Source organism: Rhinopithecus roxellana, chromosome 16 (genome assembly GCF_007565055.1).
Source record: "Rhinopithecus roxellana isolate Shanxi Qingling chromosome 16, ASM756505v1, whole genome shotgun sequence".
NCBI lineage: Eukaryota > Metazoa > Chordata > Mammalia > Primates > Cercopithecidae > Rhinopithecus > Rhinopithecus roxellana.
The window spans coordinates 24,711,675-24,726,819 of NC_044564.1; the positions used below are offsets into that span (position 1 = coordinate 24,711,675).

Here is a 15,145-nt window from a genome sequence, read left to right on the forward strand (position 1 = left end):
CTCAATGTTCATAGGGGCATTTTTTTTCAGATTAGGGACGCTGAACCAATAAGTATGATGCAAAAAGTTACAAAATCTGAAATCTGAATCACTTCTGGTGCCACGCATTTAGATAAGGGATACTCAACCTGTACATAAAAAATATTTATAATGGTTGCCTCTAGGTAATAGGACTGGGAATAATTCATAAAATATTTGTATTTCTGAACATTATATAGTAACATCTATTAATTTGGTAGTTACTTTTAAACTTTTCCTGAAAAGTTTCTGTTTTCAGCCAGGCGTGGTGACTTACACATGTAATCCCGCATTCTGGGAGGCTGAGGTAGGTGGATTACTTGAGCCCAGGAGTTCCAAGACCAGCCTGGGCAACATAGTGAAACCTCATCTCTACAAAGACACAAAAAATTCGCCGGTATGGTGTTGCACGCCTGTAGTCCCTGCTACTCGGGAGGCTGAGGTAGGAGAATCACCTGAGCCCAGGAAGTCAAGGCTGCAGTGACCAGTGATTGTACCACTGCACTCCAGCCTAGGCAACAGAGCGAGACTGTTTCAAAAAAAAAAAAAAAAGTTTCCATTTTTCAGCATGGTGTACAGATAGAGTGTATTCTGTTTGATACTGTAGTTCATGGAGAATTAAATTTATGAAGTGTATGTATATCAAATTTCAAAAAACCTGCAAACCATACTGAAAATGATTTAACCTTTTTATATGTGCAGAAAACATTTCCTAGGCATCTCCCTGTTGCCCAGGCTGGAGTGCAGTGCTGCAATCTTTATTGCAACCTCTGCCTCCTGAGTTCAAACAATTCTCATGTCTCAGCTTCCCCAAGTAGCTGGGATTACGGAAGTGTGCCATCACACCCAGCTACTTATTTTGTAATTTTATTAGAAACAGAGTTTTGCCATGTTGGACAGGCTGGTCTTGAACTCCTGGGCTCAAGTGATCTACCCACCCCAGCTTCCCAAAGTGCTGTGATTACAGGCATGAGCCACTGCACCCCGTCTCACAGTGAGACTTCTAAAACCCAGAAGCAAGATTCTTAGCAGCCTCAACCTTTCCACCATAGGCACATACCAGAAATTTGTTTTCCTAAATTGGGAAAGCAGCGGTATCTAAACTTCCAGCAGAGTTGTGAATATGCTCACAGACATATGCAGAAAATTAGTGTTTCATTTCCATAACCCCAATAAAAATTGTGTGATATCAGCTGTTTGACAAAGCAACTATTGTTGAGGTAAAGAACTTGAGAGAGGCTGTTTGAGTCTTTAATAAACAATTTTCCAAACAATACCTATAATACGCTGACATCAGGAATGTTATAAAGAAGTTCCACCAAAAAAAATTTTTTTTTTTTTTTTTTTTTTTGGTTGAGACGGAGTCTCACTCTGTCGCCCAGGCTGGAGTGCAGTGGCGCGATCTCGGCTCACTGCAAGCTCCGCCTCCCGGGTTTACGCCATTCTCCTGCCTCAGCCTCCCAAGTAGCTGGGACTACAGGCGCCCGCCACCTCGCCTGGCTAGTTTTTTGTATTTTTTAGTAGAGATGGGGTTTCACCGGGTTAGCCAGGATGGTCTCGATCTCCTGACCTTGTGATCCGCCCGTCTCGGCCTCCCCAAGTGCTGGGATTACAGGCTTGAGCCACCGCGCCCGGCCAAGAAGTTCCACCAAAATTTAAATGGATGTGCTTGGCTTTTTTTTTTTTTTTTTTTTTTTTTTTTGAGATGGAGTCTCGCTCTGTTACCAGCCTGGAGTGCAGTGGTGCAATCTCGGCTCACTGCAACCACCGCCTCCCGGGTTCAAGCGATTCTCCTGCCTCAGTCTCCCGAGTAGCTGGGACTACAGACACACGCCACCTTGCCCAGCTGATTTTTGTATTTTTAGTAGAGACGGGGTTTCACCATGGTTGGCCAGGATGATCTCGATCTCTTGACCTCGTGATCCACCCGCCTCGGCCTCCCAAAGCCTGGGATTACAGACGTGAGCTACTGCGCCCAGCCAAATGCTTGGCTTTTTTAAAAGGCTCAACTGGGCCGGGCGCGGTGGCTCATGTCTGTAATCCCAGCTCTTTGGGAGGCCAAGGCGGGCGGATCACGAGGTCAGGAGATCAAGACCATCCTGGCTAACACAGTGAAACCCCATCTCTACTAAAAATACAAAAAATTAGCCTGGCGTGATGGCTGGCACCTGTAGTCCCAGCTACTCAGGAGGCTGAGGCAGGAGAACGGCGTGAACCTGGGAGGCGGAGCTTGCAGTGAGCCAAGATTGCACCACTGCACTCCAGCCTGGGTGACAGAGCAAGACTCCATCTCGGGGGGGAAAAAAAAAAAAAAAAGGCTCAACTGTTCACCATAAAAAAAAAAAGAAGGAAATCCAGCATGAGAATCACTTGAGGCTGGGAGACGGAGGTTGCAGTGAGCCGAGACGGTGCTACTGCACTCCAGCCCAGGCAACTCAGCAAGACTGCCTCAAAAAAAAAAAAAGAAAAAGAACGAAATCCTGTCATTTATGACAATGTGAATGAACCTGCAGGACTTTGTGTTAACTGAAACAAGCCAGACACAGAAAGACAAATATTGTATGATCTTACCCATACAGAATTTTAAAAAGTTTATCTCATAAAAGCAGAGGCTTGTATGCCTCATGGCTGCAGCAGGTCTGGCATCGACAAGCAGAGTGACAAGTTCACAGAACTGTAGGTACCTCAGGAATTCTCTGTCAGCAACCACATCATCAGTCTAAGGACCACGTATCAATCCACATGACTGTGGCTGAAGATGACAAGGTCACTGGCAGATGGCAAATTTAAAACCTATACTTCTTAAGTGAATTAACGCAGGAACAAATACTGCATGTTCTCATTTGTAAGTGGGAGCTAAACAACACATGTGGTAATAAAGATGGCAACAATAGAAACTGGCGACTACTAAAGCGGGGAAGGAGAGAGGGGGACAAGGGTTGAAAAACTATTGGGTAGTATGTTCAGTACCTGGGTGACGGGATCATTTGTTCCAAACCTAAGCATCACACAATATACTCAGGCAACAAACTGCACATGTGCCCCCTGAATCTAAAATAGAAGTTGAAAAACAAAAATTAAAACCACCACCACCACCAGCCAGGCCCGGTGGCTCACGGCTGTAATCTCAGCACTTTGAGAAGCTGAAGAAGGCAGATCACCTGAGGTCAGGAATTCGAGATCAGCCTGGCCAATATGGCAAAACTCAGTAACTACAAAAATACAAAAATTAGCAGGGCATGGTGGCACATGCCCGTAGTCCCAACTACTCAGGAGGCTGAGGCAGGAGAATCACTTGAGCCCAGGAGGCAGAGGCTGCAGTGAGCCGAGATCACGCCACTGCACTCCAGCTTGGGCAAGAGATTCTGTCTCAAAACAGTAACAACCACCACCTATGCTATCTGCCTAGGGACATTCACAGGATGGTAAATCAGATGACTCCATTCTTTGACTGACTAAGGCTGATGGCATCCTCTCAAAGAACTTCTGACTGCAGAGAATTACAGATGTTAAATATTGGCCATAAATAAATAGCAAACACCCCTCCCAAAAAAGTAGAAAGTATAATAGTGATAACCAGAGGCTGGGGAGGTGGGGAGGATAGTAAAGGGGAGGGCAGGCAGTGAAGTGGGGAGAAGTTGATGAATGATTAAAGTTACCATCAGACAGGAAGACTAAGTTCTGGTGTTCTATTGTACAGTAAGGTGACTACAGTTAACAATAATATATTCTATATTTCAAAATTAAGTAGAGCTCAGGAGTTTGAGACCAGTCTGGGTAACATAGCAAAACCGTCTCTACTAAACATACAAAAATTAGCTGAGCACAGTGGTATGCACCTGTAGTCCCAGCTACTTGGGAGGCTGAGGTTGGAGGATGGCTTGAGCCCAGCAGGCAAAGGTTGCAGTGAGCCACGATTAAGCCACTGCACTCCAGCTTGGGCAAGACAACCAGTCTTAAATTAAAAAAAAAAAAATTAGTATGGCATGGTGGTGCATGCCTGTAGTCCCAGCTAATCAGGTTCACTTGGGTCCAGGTGATCAAGGCTGCAGTGAGCTATGATCACACCACTGCACTATAGCCTGGGCAACAGAGTGAGACCCCAGTTCTAAAAAAAATTAAAAATAAAAAAAAAGAAGATACAAAAGTTCACAAATATTGTGTGATGCCATTCATATGAGGTGTCCAGAAAGGGAAAATCCACAGAGACTGAAAGCAGACTGGCAGTTGCCAGGGTCTGGTAAAGAGAAACTGTGTAATTGGTAAGGGTCTCCTTTGGAGTGATGGAAAGGTTTCAGAACTAGATGTGGTGATTGCACAACACTATGAGAGTACTAAATGCCACTAAATTGATCATTTTAAAATGGTTAATTTCACGCTATGTGAATTTCACCTCAGTAAATTGTTTTTAAAATTAAATTGCAAGAAAAAAATGGCAGAAAAAAATTGGCAGCAGAGGTGCTCCAGATGAGAGGGCCAGAAAGATGGGTGTCAACAACTTCTGAATTTGAAAATCAGAGAGGCAATGAGGCAGTGAACAACTAGACAGAAGACCACAAGGAATAGTAAATGAAAAATAAAACACAGTTCTCTTTATTAGTAAATAATGTAAAAATTTTAAAATCATGCCTCAATAGAGCTGATAAAACAGATTTTTTTCCAGTATTATATATATTATTGTATTTTCCACAGTCCTTAAGAATATGAGAAATCTATATTTGGGCACATGAAGATTTTTCTAAGGTCTACTATGCAGCAAAACTTCAGTCTCTCAAAGCTCAAAGGCATTTTAATATCTACTTAGGGTCAGTTTTCTTCCCCCAGAACATCTTTTATATATATGTATATACGTGTATGTATGTGTGTGTGTACATATATATATGTACACGTTTCAACAAGAACTTCCTATACTTTACTTATTTAAACCCATTGTTTTCTTAATTATTTATTTTTCCATAAGTTATTGGGGTACAGGTGGTATTCGGTTACATAAGTTCTTTAGTGGTGATTTGTGAGATTTTGGTGCACCCATCGCCCAAGCAGTATACGCTGCACCATATTTGTAGTCTTTTATCCCTCGCCCCCCTCCCACCCTTCCCCCCAGGTCCCCAAAGTTCACTGTATCATTCTTATGCCTCTGCGTCCTCATAGCTTAGCTCCCACATATCAGTAAGGACACATGTTTGGTTTTCCATTCCTGAGTTACTTTACTTAGAATAGTCTCCAATCTCATCCAAGTCACTGCAAATGCTAATTCATTCCTTTTTATGGCTGAGCAGTATTCCATCATATATATATATATAGATACAGATACAGATAGATATATACACATATATATGTGTATGTACATAGACACACACACATATATACACATATACTATCATATATACACACATCAGTTTATCCACTCGTTGATTGATGGGCATTTGGGTTGGTTCCACGATTTTGCACTTGTGAATTGTGCTGCTATAAACATGCGTGTGCAAATGTCTTTTTCAAATGACTTCTTTTCCTCTGGGTAGATACTCAATAGTGGGATTGCTGGATCAAATGATAGTTCTACTTTTAGTTCTTTTTTTTTTTTTTTTTTTTTTTGAGACAGAGTCTCGCTCTGTCGCCCAGGCTGGAGTACAGTGGCCGGATCTCAGCTCACTGCAAGCTCCGCCTCCCGGGTTTACGCAATTCTCCTGCCTCAGCCTCCCGAGTAGCTGGGGCTACAGGCGCCCGCCACCTCGCCCGGCTAGTTTTTTGTATTTTTTAGTAGAGACGAGGTTTCACCGTGTTAGCCAGGAGGGTCTCGATCTCCTGACCTCGTGATCCGCCCGTCTCGGCCTCCCAAAGTGCTGGGATTACAGGCTTGAGCCACCGCGCCCGGCCAACTACTTTTAGTTCTTTAAGGAATCTCCACACTGTTTTCCAGAGTGGCTGTACTACTTTACATTCCCACAGCAGTGTAAAACTGTTGCCCGATCATCGCATCCACGCCAACATCTACTGTTTTTTAATTTTTTTATTATGGCCATTCTTGCAGGAGTAAGGTGGTATCGCACTGTGGTTTTGATTTGCATTCCCCGATCATTAGTGATGTTGAGCATTTTTCATGTTTGTTGGTCATTTGTGTATCCTCTTTTGAGGATTGTCTATTCATGCCCTTAGCCCACTTTTTGATGGGATTGTTTTTTTCTTACTGATTTGAGTTGGTTGTAGATTCTGGATATTAGTCCTTTGTCAGATGTATAGATTATGAAGATTTTCTCCCACTTTGTGGGTCCCAGCTATTTATCTTTCTTTTTATTTGTTTGGGTTCTTGGTCATGAAATCCTTGCCTAAGCCAATGTCTAGAAGGGTTTTTCCAATGATATCTTCTAGAATTTTTTATAGAAATCTGTATCTATCGGCCGGGCACGGTGGCTCAAGCCTGTAATCCCAGCACTTTGGGAGGCCGAGACGGGCGGATCACGAGGTCAGGAGATCGAGACCATCCTGGCTGATACGGTTAAACCCCGTCTCTACTAAAAAATACAAAAAAAAATAGCCGGGCGACGAGGCGGGCGCCTGTAGTCCCAGCTACTCGGGAGGCTGAGGCAGGAGAATTGCGTAAACCCGGGAGGCGGAGCTTGCAGTGAGCTGAGATCCGGCTACTGCACTCCAGCCTGGGCGGCAGAGCAAGACTCCGTCTCAAAAAAAAAAAAAAAGAAATCTGTATCTATCTTGTATCTTCTATAAGGTGAGAGATGTATCTATCTTGTATAAGGTGAGAGATGAGGATCCAGTTTCATTCTCCTACATATGGCTAGCCAATTATCCCAGCACCGTTGTTGTAAAGGGTATCCTTGCCCCACTTTTTGTTTGCTTTGTCAAAGATCAGCTGGCTGTAAGTATTTGGGTTTATTTCTGGGTTCTCAATTCTGTTCCATTGGTCTGTGTGCCTATTTTTATACCAGTACCAAGCTGTTTTGGTGACTATGGTCTTATAGTATAGTCTGAAATCATGTGGTGTGATGCCTCCAGATTTGTTCCCTTTGCTTAGTCTTGTTTTTTCTATGCAGGCTCTTTTTTTGTTTCGTATGAATTTTAGAATTGTTTTTTCTAATTCTGTAAAGAATGATGGTGGTATTTTGATGGGGACTACACTGAATTGGTAGACTGCTTTTGGCAGTATGGTCATTTTCACAATATTGATTCTACCCATCCATAAGCATGGGATATGCTGCCATTTGTTTGTGTCGTCTATGATTTCTTTCAGCAGTCTTTTATAGTTTTCCTTGTAGAGGTCATTTCACTCCTTGGTTAGGTATATTCCTAAGTATTTTAATTTTTTTGCAGCTATTCTAAAAGAGGTTGAGTTTTTTATTTGATTCTCTGCTTGGTCGCTGTTGGTGTATAGAAGAGCTACTGATTTGTGTAATCTTGTATCCAGAAACTGCTGAATTCTTTTATCAGTTCTAGGAGCTTTCTGGAGGAGTCTTTAGGGTTTTCAAGGTAAACGATCATAATGTCAGCAAACAGTGACAGTTTCACTTCCTCTTTACCAATCTGGATGCCCTTTATTTCTTTCCCTTGTCTGATTGCTCTGGTTAGGACTTCCAGTACTATGTTGAAGAGGAGTGGTGAGAGTGGGGCATCCTTGTCTTGTTCTAGTTCTCAGAGGGCATGCTTTCAACTTTTCCCCATTCAGTATTATGTTGGTTGTAGGTGTGTCATAGATGGTTGAGTTTTTTTGTTTTTGTTTTTGAGACAGAGTCTCGCTCTGTCGCCCAGGCTGGAGTGCAATGGCGCAATCTCGGCTCACTGCAACTTCCACCTCCCGTGTTCAAGCAATTCTCCTGTCTCAGCCTCCCTGAGTAGCTGGGATTATAGGCGCCTGCCACCATGCCGAGCTAATTTTTGTATTTTTAGTAGAGACGGGGTTTCACCATGTTGGCCAGGCTGGTCTCAAACTCGTGACCTCAGGTAATCCACTCGCCTCAGCCTCCCAAAGTGCTGGGATTACAGGAGTGAGCCACTGCACCTGGCCCAGAGATGGCTTTCATTACATCGAGGTATGTCCCTCGTACGCCGATTTTGCTGAGAGTTCTAATCATAAAGAGATGCTGGATTTTGTCAAATGCTTTTTCTGCATCTATTGAGATGATCATGTGATTTTTGTTTTTAATTCTGTTTATGTGGTGTATCACATTTATTGACTTGTATATGTTAAACCATCCCTGCATCCCTGGTATGAAACCCACTTGATCATGGTGGATTGTCTTTTTGATATGTTGTTGGATTCGGTTAGCTAGCATTTTGTTAAGGATTTTAGCATCTATGTTCATCAGGGGTATCGGCCTGTAGTTTTCTTTTTTGGTTATGTCCTTTCCTGGTTTTGCTATGATGATGTTAGCTTCATACAATGAATTAGGAAGGGTTCCTTCTTTATCTTGTGGAATAGTTTCAAAAGGATTGGTACCAATTCTTCTTTGAATGTCTGGTAGAATTCTGCTGTGAATCCGTCTGGTCCTAGACTTCTTTTGTTGGTAATTTTTAAATTACCATTTCAATCTTGCTGCTTGTTATTGGTCTGTTCAGGGTATCCAATTCCTCCTGATTTAAGCTAGGAGGGTTGTATTTTTCCTAAACCCATTTATTTTACAATACTCTCCTATTATCGAAATACTCAATTATGGAATAATGATTAAATAATGGAAAATCCAGAAGATAATGTTGTGATAGCACTAAGAGTGTTTATTAAAAGCATATAACATAGGAGTAAACATGGAACTAAAAAGAGTATTTAATTTTTTAAAAGCATATAATATAAAATAACTATAAGTGTGTGTGTGTGTGTTTTAATAGAAATGAGGTCTCACTATGCTGACCAGGCTTGATTCGAACTTCAGAGCTCAAGCTATCCTCCTGCCTTGGCCTCCCAAAGTGCTAGGATTACAGGCATAAGCCACCACTCCTGGCCAATAATTATAAATTCTAAAATGTTCTAATAAATTAAATTAAATTACCTTATGTAAAAAAATATGCCCAAAACAAGACTGAAAGAAATATTTGCCACTAATGTAAAACTATAATTAATGACAGGGAAAAAATGTTATAAGCAATCATAAATTTCCACTAAAATAAATATATGCTTCTATTAAAGGGAAAGTTTCATCAAAAATAACAATAAAACATATTCTTTTTCTTTTTTAGTTGGTGGTATGGATTGGAACACACATTCTTAAATCAAGAACTTTTACACTAATAAATCTTAAAAATCCCAAAACCAACAACTTATTAGTGATGTTCTATTTTTCCAGCTCAGTATCACTTCAGTTCAAATGCTACAGGAAGAAAACCCGGTAACTTAAAATCTGAATTACTGATTAAAGACATCACAAAAAAGAACAAAGAATAAATATAAGAATAAAAAGAGATGGAGAAACAGGTAACAAGAGAAATGCAGGGAGAGAAGGAGGAGCCAGGATGAAAGAAGAGGAGATGGGTGAAGGAATGGAAAGAAATAGGAAAAGGAAAACTTGAAGGAGGTAGAGATAGGAGATCAGGAAATTTTTAAAAAGTAATAATAAAAAACACCTTGGGAAGGACCAGGCCGTCTGAGAAGGGAAGGAGAAAGCCCAAGGGCAACTGTATTAATGTTCTCATTTTCACTTTCTTTCCTTTTGCGTATCTGTCAAATTATTATAATACTCTCTAAAAAACGCTTCCCAAAACAAAATAGCAACTCAGAATCTCAGTAAGCTATCACAGTCACACTTCTAAAATAGCTGCAATCAGTAATTTCCCAAGATACAAATTAATCCAGGAAATTATCTAATTTACATTAAAAGATGGCTTTGGGAATCATCACATTTCAAGCCTGAAGAAAAATTAACACCCATACAACTCATAGCAACATTTATGTGTATAACTGCTAGTAACATGTCAATATTAGGCTGTACTATATTCATGAGAAAGAAGTTTTCTGTCTTCTCTCTGGGGTCTCAAAGGCATTTTGGAGCCTCAGCTCCCTCATCAGTAAAATAAAGGTAGTAGACTGAATAATCAGCCAACTCTGCACAGACCATAAATCTATAATGAGAGAATAAAATGAAGGAAAAATATTAATGTTTCCAAATTAAATATTGAGTATTCAAGATAAATAACAATGTCTATATTGACAAAACTAAAAGTTAGTGGCCGGGCGCAGTGGCTCACGCCTGTAATCCCAGCACTTTGGGAGGCCGAGGCGGGCGGATCACAAGGTCAGGAGATCGAGACCACGGTGAAACCCCGTCTCTACTAAAAATACAAAAAAAAAAAGCCGGGCGCCGTGGCGGGCGCCTGTAGTCCCAGCTACTCGGGAGGCTGAGGCAGGAGAATGGCGGGAACCCGGGAGGCGGAGCTTGCAGTGAGCCGAGATAGCGCCACTGCACTCCAGCCTGGTGGACAGAGCGAGACTCCGTCTCAAAAAAAAAAAAAAAAAAAAAAAAACTAAAAGTTAGCAATCATATGTTCATTGTCCCATTTTTTTTTTTTTCTTACTGATCCATAAAACCCAAGCCTGGAAGCCATTCCCTTATACCACATATAAAGTAACCTCAAATGATTCTTATTACAAAAATTTCTTAAAGATATTTTTATATACGGCCTGACATGTAGAAAGAGCTCCACAAAGGTTGATAAAGTATTCAAACCAGCAACGATGTGTTTAAAGAAGAAAAAGGTTAGTGAATTAACTATAACTTTCAAGAAGGCAAAACATTTCCAATCGCTCTACCAGTAAACTAATATACCTATAGAAAACATGTAAAAAAAAAAAAAAAAAGCATTTTTTTTTTTTTTGAGATGGAGTCTCCTTGTCGCTCAGGCTGGAGTGTGGTGGTACCATCTTGGCTCACTACAACCCTCTGACTCCCAGGTTCAAGCAATCCTCCTGCCTCAGCCTCTTCTGGGTAGTTGGCACTACAGGCACACACCACTATGCTGGGCTAATTTTTTGTATTTAGTAGAGATGGGTTTTTGCCATGTTGGCCAGGCTGGTCTCGAACTCCTGACCTCAGGTGATCCACCCATCTTGGCCTCCCAAAGTGCTGAGATTACAGGCGTGAGCCACCGCACCTGGCCGGAAAACATGTAAATTTTTATTTGAACAGAATAGTATTAGAATCTTTCTTGTGTGTGAGTTAAGAATGTAACTGTGCGCCGGGCGCGGTGGCTCAAGCCTGTAGTCCCAGCACTTTGGGAGGCCGAGACAGGTGGATCACGAGGTCAGGAGATCGAGACCATCCTGGCTAACACAGTGAAACCCCGTCTCTACTAAAAAAATACAAAAATCTAGCCGGGCAAGATGGCGGGCGCCTGTAATCCCAGCTACTCGGGAGGCTGAGGCAGGAGAATGGCATAAACCCAGCAGGTGGAGCTTGCAGTGAGCTGAGATCCGGCCACTGCACTCCAGCCCAGGCGACACAGAGCGAGACTCCGTCTCAAAAAAAAAAAAAAAAAAAAAAAAAAGAATGTAACTGTGAAGACTGAATTCAATTTGTGAGGCCTTGCTTTCAGTCAGATTAAGTCTGAGAATTAGCCAGAGACACTATTTTCAGGATCTATCACTGTCTACAAGCTCTGCATTTGCAAAACTAAGCCCCCTTTTTACTGTCTGCTGCACATCGGCGTACTTGGCTGAAAATGGAAGGCCAACAAAAGAGGTCACAGTACCCTGATTCATACTGAGGAACATATCAATAGCTCCAGTAAGCTTTTCTTTATGCATCAATTTCTTTCAATTCAGCTGGAATAAAATACCGGTTCATATTTTTCCTAAGCACCCCTGTTTTACTGCAAACTAAAAAAGAAAATTTGAGTCACTAGCCTATAGAAACAAGATCAGAAATCTAGTCTTTTGGTTTTTCCTTTTGTGCTATTTGTTTTCCCGGTTTCCTGTACTGAGCACATATGAATACATTTATCTACAATTAACACACACATACTTTGTAATTGGGGGAAAAATTTGGTAAGCAACAAGTACCTATAAGAGGACTAAGGCCGGGCGTGGTGGCTCAAGCCTGTAATCCCAGCACTTTGGGAGGCCGAGACGGGCGGATCACGAGGTCAGGAGATCGAGACCATCCTGGCTAACACAGTGAAACCCCGTCTCTACTAAAAAATACAAAAAGCTAGCCGGGGGAGGTGGCTGGCGCCTGTAGTCCCAGCTACTCGGGAGGCTGAGGCAGGAGAATGGCGTAAACCCGGGAGGCGAAGCTTGCAGTGAGCTGAGATCCGGCCACTGCACTCCAGCCCAGGCGACAGAGCGAGACTCCGTCTCAAAAAAAAAAAAAAAAAAGAGGACTAAAAAGAAATACAATAATATGTAATTCAACAAAGCTTGGAAAAAACACACAAAATATAACTAATGAAAGATAACGACTTCAGAGAGAGAAAAAACACCGAATAAATCAGTAGTTTCTAGACCAGTAAGCATACAAATGAGTCTAGGTTACAGACTTCATGGAGGTGTAACAGGTGTTTTACTTTATTAATAATAAAGAGTGCAAACCATGAAGAGCTAACAGTATTTGAATTGCCCCAAATAACACAGCATTACCACTGATAAGACAAAAACTAGGCAGAAATAGATAACAAATCTAATTTAGTTCTAATCTAGATTTAATTTATATTGTTAGATCAAAAGCATCTTGAAAGCAGAATACACCTTTTTAAATACCCAAAGAACATCTTACAAAACTTGTGTAAATATTAGGACACAAAGAAAACCATGATAAATTTCCAAAATCAGAAGTAGCTGAGTCAGGCCGGACGTGGTGGCTCACGCCTGTAATCCCAACACTTTGGGAGGCCAAGGCAGGCAGATCACCTGAGGTCAGGTGTTTGAGAACAGGCTGGCCAACATGGTGAAACTCCGTCTCTACTAAAAATACAAAAAATATTAGCCAGGTGTCATGGCGCATGCCTGTAATCTCAGCTACATGGGAGACTGAGGCAGGAGAATAGCTTGAACCCAGGAAGTGGAGGCTGCGGAGAGCTGAGATCACGCCACCGCACTCCAGCCTAAGTAACAAAGTGAGACTCCACCTCAAAAAATAAAAATAGAAGTAAGTGGCCGGGCGCGGTGGCTCAAGCCTGTAATCCCAGCACTTTGGGAGGCCAAGACGGGCGGATCACAAGGTCAGGAGATCAAGACCATCCTGGCTAACACGGTGAAACCCCGTCTCTACTAAAAAAAATACAAAAAACTAGCCGGGCGAGGTGGTGGGCACCTGTAGTCCCAGCTACTCGGGAGGCTGAGGCAGGAGAATGGCGTAAACCCAGGAGGCGGAGCTTGCAGTGAGCTGAGATGCGGCCACTGCACTCCAGCCTGGGCGACAGAGTGAGACTCCGCCTCAAAAAAAAAAAAAAAAAGAAGTAAGTAGCTGAGTCAATAACCAGCACGATCTTGGCTCACTATAACCTCCACCATCCAGGCTCAAACAATTCTCCCGCTTCAGCCTCCCGAGTAGCTGGGATAACAGCTGCCCACCACCACACTCAGCTAATTTTTTTATTTTTAGTAGAGACAGGGTTTCACCATGGTGGCTAGGCTGGTCTCGAACTCCTGACCTCAGGTGATCTGCCTGCCTCATTACAGGCATGAGCTACCATGCCAGGCCTCCAAAGGGATTTTAATGGATCCAAAATATAGAAAAAGCATCTAATTTGTATTTACAAAATGAGTATAATATTGGTGCCAAAAAATTCAGAAAAATCTCATATATAAATACAGATAAGAAAATCCTCGATTTAAAAAAAAAAAAGTGACAACCAAAATTACCAGTACATTTTAGGAATAAACCATGTCCAAATGAGATTTTTTGCATAAATACAGTCCAAAACCAACACTAACAATTCTGTTGATATAATTCAGCATGCATTAAATGCTCAAAGAAGAAAAATCATATGGCTGTCTCCTTTACATGAGTTTAAAAAAAAAAAAAAATATCAAATACCAGAACATGCTGACTAGTGGAGAGACTACGCAAGTATTCCCATGAAGGACAGCAACAAGACAAAGATGTCCATTATCACAACTGCTTAGTATTGTTATTTCATATTAGATGGGAGAAATAAAAAGTATAAAAACTCAGATAAGAAACTTTCCCAGGAAAACCCAAAAACTGACAAGAGAATGCTATAAAGTATTTCTGGATACAAAATTAATATTCTGAAACAAACTAATACTCTGAAACAGCCTTCATATATACATGGCCAGATAATAAATATAATGTGCTGAAACAAGAGAACTGCTTAAGCCCAGGAGTTCGAGGTCAGCCTGGGCAACATTGCAAGATCCCATCTCTTTAAAAAAAAAAACAAAGAAAGAAAAAGAAATATAAGAGAAACACACAACATACCAATATACCACAGCAGTTAAGAACTGGGAATAGGCCGGGCGCGGTGGCTCACGCCTGTAATCCCAGCACTTTGGGAGGCCGAGGTGGGCGGATCACGAGGTCAGGAGATCAAGACCATCCTGGCGAACATGGTGAAACCCCATCTCTACTAAAAATACAAAAAAATTAGCCGGGCGTGGTGGCAGGCGCCTGTAGTCCCAGCTTCTAGGGAGGCTGAGGCAGGAGAATGGCGTGAACCCGGGAGGTGGCGGAGCTTGCAGTGAGCCGAGATTGTGCCACTGCACTCCAGCCTGGGTGACAGAGCGAGACTCCGTCTCAAAAAAAAAAAAAAAAAAAAAAGAACTGGGAATAAACTGAAGACATAAAGAGAGAAAACTAAAGCTGTACTGAAAGACACAAAAGAAAACTTAGACAACTAGAAAAACATACAATACTCTTGAGCAGGACATTCAACATTATTAAGATCAATTCTAAGTTGCTATACAAATTTGCCATGATCCAAATGAAAACTGAAATACTATGTTTTCCTTTTTTTTTTTTTTTTTAACTAGACAAGCTGATTCTAAAGTTCATGTAAAAATAACAAGCAGCCAGGCGCGGTGACCCATGCCTGTAATCCCAGCACTTTGGGAGGCCGAGGTGAGTAGATCACTTGAGGTCACGAGTTTGAGACCAGCCTGGCCAACATGGTGAAACCCCGCCTCTACTAAAAATACGAAAATCAGCTGTGGCAGGAGCCTGTAATCCCA

The 15,145-nt window shown here is 41.8% G+C and overlaps 1 protein-coding gene across 3 annotated transcripts in view; it reads right to left on the minus strand.

Moving 5' to 3' along the window:
• The window catches only part of UBAP1 (ubiquitin associated protein 1), a 75,571-nt gene that overhangs the window by 33,880 nt on the left and 26,546 nt on the right, over positions 1-15,145 (minus strand). The window lies entirely within an intron of this gene.